General features: G+C 39.8%; 1 protein-coding gene across 1 annotated transcript in view; it reads left to right on the top strand.

The window, feature by feature from the left end:
- Positions 1–700: 700 nt before the first annotated feature.
- PDE5A (phosphodiesterase 5A) overlaps positions 701–6,904 on the top strand; it is a 138,611-nt gene continuing 132,407 nt past the window's right edge. The window contains exon 1 of the mRNA XM_082314774.1: positions 701–910. The gene's annotated coding sequence lies outside the window, so the exon portion shown is untranslated. The remainder of the gene's footprint in view (positions 911–6,904) is intronic.

Below are 6,904 nucleotides of genomic sequence, written 5' to 3'. Positions count from 1 at the left end.
GCTTGTCTAATTATTTCCCCAGAATTTAATGGCTTGTTCTTCAGTTGTTGTAACTCAGCTCTATTAATATCAGCAGAGTTACATTAGTTTGCCCTGACTAATATTCTTTAGTTAAGCAGCCAAGCAAATAAAATCACTTTGGCTGTGCTTTTAAAGTCATTCCTAAGTATCATCTGAGAGGCTCCTCCGGTGCAAAAACCCCCCAAACACAGCACCCTAATGCAGGGCACAGCCCTGAACCGGCTGCACATTCCAAATTGCGGGTCAATAGGAGTTTCACAAGGGTACCCTAGGTCACTGCTTCCTCACAGCGACTTCAGAGGGAGGGGAAAAAAGGGTTTGAAAAACATTCCAGATTTCAGCCGAGTTTTTCTAGCTGTGCAGACACAGAAGTCGCTGAAATGTCCGGAGGGACAGCCTTAGCAAGCCTGTGACCTTCTATGACAAACCGGACCATGGCATTTCAGAAGGGATTTGGTTGGGATTGTTAAACACATGCCAAAAAGAACTGCTTCTTGGATTTTTTCAATCAAGTAGCACTATATTTGGACTGGAAACAGCCTGGGGATGAGCAGGAATAACCATTAGAAGGCAAGTGAAAAGTTTCAAGCAGATACTACAATCAAGGAAGAAACAACTTGAACGTATCCGGGCAAGTTTCCATACTGACTCAAGCAACACTTTTTCCCATGACATCAGATTCAAAACAAACAATATATTATAGTCCATATGTTGATTAAAGAAAACCCAAGCAGTGCAGAGGCATGCATCAGCCCACCGAACACCGACTGAACAAAAGCTGCATTGCTTGCAAGCCATGGAAGTTAATCAAACAAATAAAAAGCCCCAGCTTTTCAGGATAAGGAGCCTGGGTAAGACTTCTCAGCAAGATGAGGTTGTGAATACCGAGGTAAGATTGAAAGCAAACTGCCTAAATAGAAGTTATACAGTCTAACTAGATGACAAGTACAATAAGCGAACAGTGCTTTGAATATGCAGCAGTCATAAGGCTCAGGAAACTGTAAAGTTGGTTGCGGATAATGTGCTTAGAGAACCTGAAGTTCTCTACCTACCTGAAATCATATGGATTTGCATGAGAAATTTAGACTGCTGAATGGTTTGCAGTCAGAGTTCAGAAGATCTTTTGGCAGATTAAACATGTTCCCAGTAAGATGATGCCGAAGATAAACATGCAAGAGAAATATAAATGCTGTTTTCACAAGAATAATGCTGCTTTCTTAGAACTGACTGTATTTTAAGGGAAGAAAGCTAGAATGCAGTCCTTACAAGATGCCAACACAATTTCTCAAGAACAGTTAGTAAATCACACCATTTAGCAGCTTAAAATGACACAGTACATTTTAAAATTCAGAACAAAACCATATTCTACAGGAGAAAGAGGTACTTGCTAAGCACAGCACATTGATGCTGTTTACAAGGGAACTGGGAATTGCACTCTTTAACATGGCCTAATAACAGTAATGCTTACTGCATACAGCTGCATTCACTGAAATGTTTTATCAGACCTTGATTATCTGATCAGTTGATCCTGTGTAATAAGAGACAGGAGGCCACCTTTGTTCTTTCTCACAGAATTTAATAAGTCAAAATTAGAAAGGAGCCCTGTCAAATGATGACAAATTTGACCTGGAGGATGAAGTAGGTAGGTTGCTAAATTTCAATTGTGCTTTAACAGAATGATCTAAGCTCATAGGATTAATAGTCACAACAAATCATCAAATAAAACGTTGTATTATTGTCACTAAGATTAAAGTGGAAGAACCTAGGTTTATAGAGGTATTAAGGGAAAATAACATTTATTTTGTTTGTACAGTACTGAACACATACACAAAAAAACCAAGAAATACCTTGTTCATTAGCTAGAGTTCTGAAAACGCAATTCACTTAGATTTGTTTTCTGTTTTAAATGATAGACATACTTAAAGGAGTTCTTTTCTAGTTTTGTACATCCTTCTTCATTCCCGTATACTGTTTCCAAATGCTTCAATCCAGGAATGTCTTTTGTTAGTGTCAAACTAAACAGTGAAAGTCTCAGCTAAAAAAAAAATCCATGTAAACAAATTTGGCAACCATAATTCTTTGCCATTCAATTTGGATCTCTGCAGCTATTTTCAAAATAGATTCTCGTCTATAGAGATATTTAGGTAACAGCAGACTTCATTAATCCCAAGTACTGTCAAGAAAAGAGGCATAGAAGTGTGCTGCTTCCAAGTAACAGTGATCCTCCCGAGACAGCCGCAACAGCAAGCTGTTATCTGTCAAGAAGATCCTCAAGATCCTTAGTATTAATGATTACCTCCCACATCTCTAGGTGCTTCATTGTACATCTGCCACAGTTACTTGGAACAATGTTTTAAAACTTGAATATTACTGCCAGTTGCAGTGTGTTAACATTCTGCATATTGCTCTTGCACTGATCTTCAGTGCCTACTTCATAAGAAAAACCTTAATAGCTTTTTTCACCTATCTCCCAATTCTGCTTTGGTGACATATTGGCCAAATTTGTTGCATAAAGATCACAAGGGTTTTGAGGAGGAAGAATTTAACATCTTTATAAAATTAGCTGGATTTTAAGTATGGTCTCTAGGTCCAGTTTGAAACCAGAGGTATAGAAATTAAGTACCTGCCATCATTCCATACTCACATGCAAGTTACACAGGGTATAGTGCACACAAACACTTCTTTACAACTTTAAATAAAAGTAATAACACTGGGTGTTTAACAGCTTATCTTAAGATACAGTTAACAGTAACTTGGCTTTCACTCAGTTCAAAAGTCTATCCTGTAGGTTCAAGAAATTCTAGAAGAAAAAAAGAGTAGGTCTGGTAGCCTTAACTAATCCTTATGAAGTCATTAATGTTAAGCTGAGGACAGTCTGACAACTATCAGGCATGTTAGTTATCTTTCAGCCCTTGCTCTTGACTTTAAGCTGAGGCTGTCCATTCCCTGCAGTGTGCAGAAGGAAGAAGGGAGTGCAGCAAGGTACGACTGGGAAGAAACATTCTGAACCTGATGACAGGCACTTGTGTGTAAGACTAAAATTATTTACATTTTCAACAGTTCTACACTCCTGGTCTTTGATGCCTAATTCTTAACATACAGGCAAGGGATACGTAAGTACAGACAGACATGGTACAGTATAAGATTGCACTTACTGCGTTGCAGTGAGTAGCACTGTATCCTTCTATTGTATCCATTCCATAGGAAAAAAACCACCCATACAGAATAATAAAAAAACCACCCATACAGAATATTATTATAATTAATAACATGATTAATTAAATAAGATCTTGATTAGGGTCAATATAAAGCACTGATGTCACTATAGCAATCATTTTGTAGGAGCTTTTTCTACATTCATATTTCAAACTCAGACAAGTAACATCTGCTTATTTAACAGTGAATTGTTTAAATCTTAGCAAGAGCTTTTTTCATTATTAACCTAATGAGCACAAATTACCCCAGTATCTATTTCATTGGATGCATGTAAGACAACATCTCTGCAACTTTATTTTGCTTTTAGTAGTCATGCCACCAGCAATTACAAACACTTCAGCTACACAGATCATAGTTTCCACGTTTTACCTAACTGTTCTATGAAACTTTAATGTAACACGCCAGCATTTTTTTAATAGAAAAACCAGATATTTTCACATTTAGTCTTAGTATATTCTATACACATAATTGCTTTTAAGATAATATTTATTTTAGTATATGAAAAGCAATTGAATAGCATAGTAGACTACCATGCAGCGCTGGGCAAAAAGTGTTCTGCTGGACTGAACCAGCTGTCAAACATGTCTTTTCAAAAATCTTGAAAGCCGTGTTAACTGCTACATCTTAGTTTTCATGCACCTCAGCAGTTCTTAGTTCTGGCTGGAAGTGTAAACTACGAAATGACTGTTCTTGCAGTATTCAGAGTTTGGCCATAGCCAAGAAATCCTGGAATTGTAATAGTGTATTCTTTGGGGTATATTCAACGTTAAACTAAATCTCCAAATGTTTCTTGGCTCACCCACCATTAACTGGACCTTGAACTTACCATTTGTATTCAATGGCGGGGGGCTAGCACTGCCATCTGTTTTGACAAATGTTTTCCATTGCCTCTGCATAGCTGACAGAACATGAGGCATGTTAGGAGAAGGTTAAGTTCTCTTTCTGAACCACCAAGAATTCCTTGAGTCCTCAGAAATCTCATCAGAACATAGCTAAGCAGCTAATTGTAAATCTGTTGGTAAAGGATTTTAGTGTCATGAGCTGCAGGTCTTAAAGTCTTCCTAGATCCTTATCACTTGTTCTCTGAGCATCTGCCTACTCTTCATTCCTTTAGGTCAAAAATCATGACGGAGTGGAAAATCATAGCTGTAGCTATTCCCCCCCCCCCAAAATAAGCCAAACAATATCACTTCTACTTTTGTCTTCTGCACTTTGTTTTAAATACAGAGCACAAACCAGTTATAACTGTGCGTGTTAAAGAAGAGTAGTTGTGCAAAGTCAGATTTTTTTATTAAAACCAGCAATCCCTAAACAGACTTAGAAGAACAGGACTTTCTCTCTCTTACAGTAAAGCCACAGAAAGACTGCCTGTTTAGAGTTGTTAGTTTCAGGTGCCACTTCAATAGCTTTGGAACAATAACAGGAAAACATGACATCTCTGAACTCTGTCTAATATTCAGTGCCAATAAGCTCTTATTTAGCCTGCAAGAGATTTTGATAATCAGATGTATTTTTAATAGTAGTTTCATAGCAGAAAAGCATTAAAAGCACTTGTTTCTTAAAAGCTAAGCATATGCAGAAGCTTCATTTCAGTATAACTTCACAGAATGGCTGAGGTTGGAAGGAACCCTCAGGAGGTTATCTGGTCCAACCTCCCTGGCTCAAGTAGGGCCACCTAAAGCCAGTTGCCCAGGACCACGTCCAGATGGCTTTTGAACATCTCCAAGGATGGAGACTCTACAACCTCTCTGGCCAACCTCTGCCAGTGCTCAGTCACCCTCACAGTAAAGTGTTTCCTGATGTTCACAGAGAACCTCCTGTGCCTCTGGTCCTGGCACTGGGCACCACTGAAAAGAGCCTGGCTCCATCCCCTCCGCACCCTCCCTTCAGGTATTTGTAGACATTGATGAGATTCCCCCCCAGCCTTCTCTTCTCCAGGTTGAACAGTCCCAGCTCTCTCAGCCTTTCCTCGTAACAGAGATGCTCTGGTCCCTTCATCATCTTAGTGGTCCTTCACTGGACTCTTCCCTCATAGCTCCATGCCTCTCTTGTACTGGGGAGCCCAGCACTGGACCCCATGCTCCAGGTGTGGCCTCACCAAGTGCTGAGCAGAGGGGCAGGATCACCTCCCTCAACCTGCTGGCAACACTCCTCATGCAGCCCAGGATACCATTCACCTTCTTTACCACAAGGGCACATTGCTCCCTCATGGTCAACCTGGTGCCCACCAGGACCCCCCAGGGTCCTTTCTGCTTTCCAGCTGGTCAGCCCCCAGCATGCCCTGGTGCCTGGGATTGTTCTTCCCCAGGTGCAGGACTTGGCATTTCCCTTTGTTGAATTCATGAGGTTCCTGTTGGCCCATTTCTCCAGCCTGTAAACACTTTCTAAAACAATGTGCAACACTATAGCTCTTGGGCAGAAAAGCTAGCACAAATCAGTTACATTTAATTTATCTTTCCAGCGAAGCCAGCCTGTGGCTTGGAAACCTGGCTATCTGCTAGGTTTTCTTCTCTATTAGGTCAAAGCCCAATTTCACCTCAACTGTTAGATGTACAACATGCAGGTCTGCATAGCCCTCAATACCTCAAGACAATAGTGGATCAGCATTAAGAGATGAACTATACATTGTGTTACTTCCTCAGGAACTGAGCTAATTGCTTGCAAGACACAGGAATAAAATTATTTTCTTTTCCATTCCTTTTCCATGTAGAATTAGTCCTTTATATTGTACTGATCTGGTCTCCTCTCTTCTAAGCAGTAGCTAGAAATGGATTATTTGCATAGGCTTGCACTTCAAGGTAGCACACACCAGCGTCTTGGGCAGGTGCTTCACTGGTATATCTCTCAAAAGCATAAGGTCACACTTATCCCCAGATTTGAAATGAGACAAATTTATTCTGATTGACTGGGACCTTGAAGATTTCCTGCTTTTCTTTAATCTTTTTTTCTGCCTGTTGCTTAAGCAAACCTGGCCTCTTAATTTGGATGGCAATATTAACCTCAGTGTCTTAAAGGGTGATCTTATTCTCCAAAATAAGTACATACATTTGGTGCTTTAGGGCTGCCTTATGTGTTTGTCAGTTATATTGACATTACAACTTGAAAGATATTTCTTGATTTTAGCCCAGCAAGATTCTAGCCTGGACTCTGAAAAATCAAGCTTGATCCCTCTGGTTGATATGCTGTCAGCAGTAATAAGAATTCAGTGGCACGTAGACTTGTAATGCCTCAGGTAGATGTAGCTGATTGGAATTCAGTGAAAATACAATTTCTCCTTCTTCCCTTGCTTTGCAGGGTTAGTAGAACAAAAAAACAGTGTTTATATTTATCACTAAACACATGTCATGATACATATGTAATTAGGCAGCACTGTCCAGTAAGAAAAAAATCATTTTTATATTGTCACATTTCAGACAATTAAACCCAGTGTTGAGTAGTTCCAAGCTTACTTTGCTTGTATGAAGCATTAGAGATAGAGGGCAGATACAGCAGGAAAAACACAATCTTTGCCCTTTCTTCATGCACAGGTACAAGATGCATGCAGGACAGAGCACATATCTACAGACTAGTGCTACTTATTGCCTAGATGTCATGCTGCATCACAAAGTCACTCACTCCCATTGCTATGGCTGGTGTTAGTTGCATAGAGAAATGCAAAGAGTGAGGA

The sequence above is a fragment of the Platalea leucorodia genome (assembly GCF_965183815.1).
Source record: "Platalea leucorodia genome assembly, chromosome: 6".
Classification (NCBI taxonomy): Eukaryota; Metazoa; Chordata; class Aves; order Pelecaniformes; family Threskiornithidae; genus Platalea; species Platalea leucorodia.
Note: the sequence above shows the minus strand (reverse complement) of the source record. Positions and strands in the feature narration are given on the sequence as shown.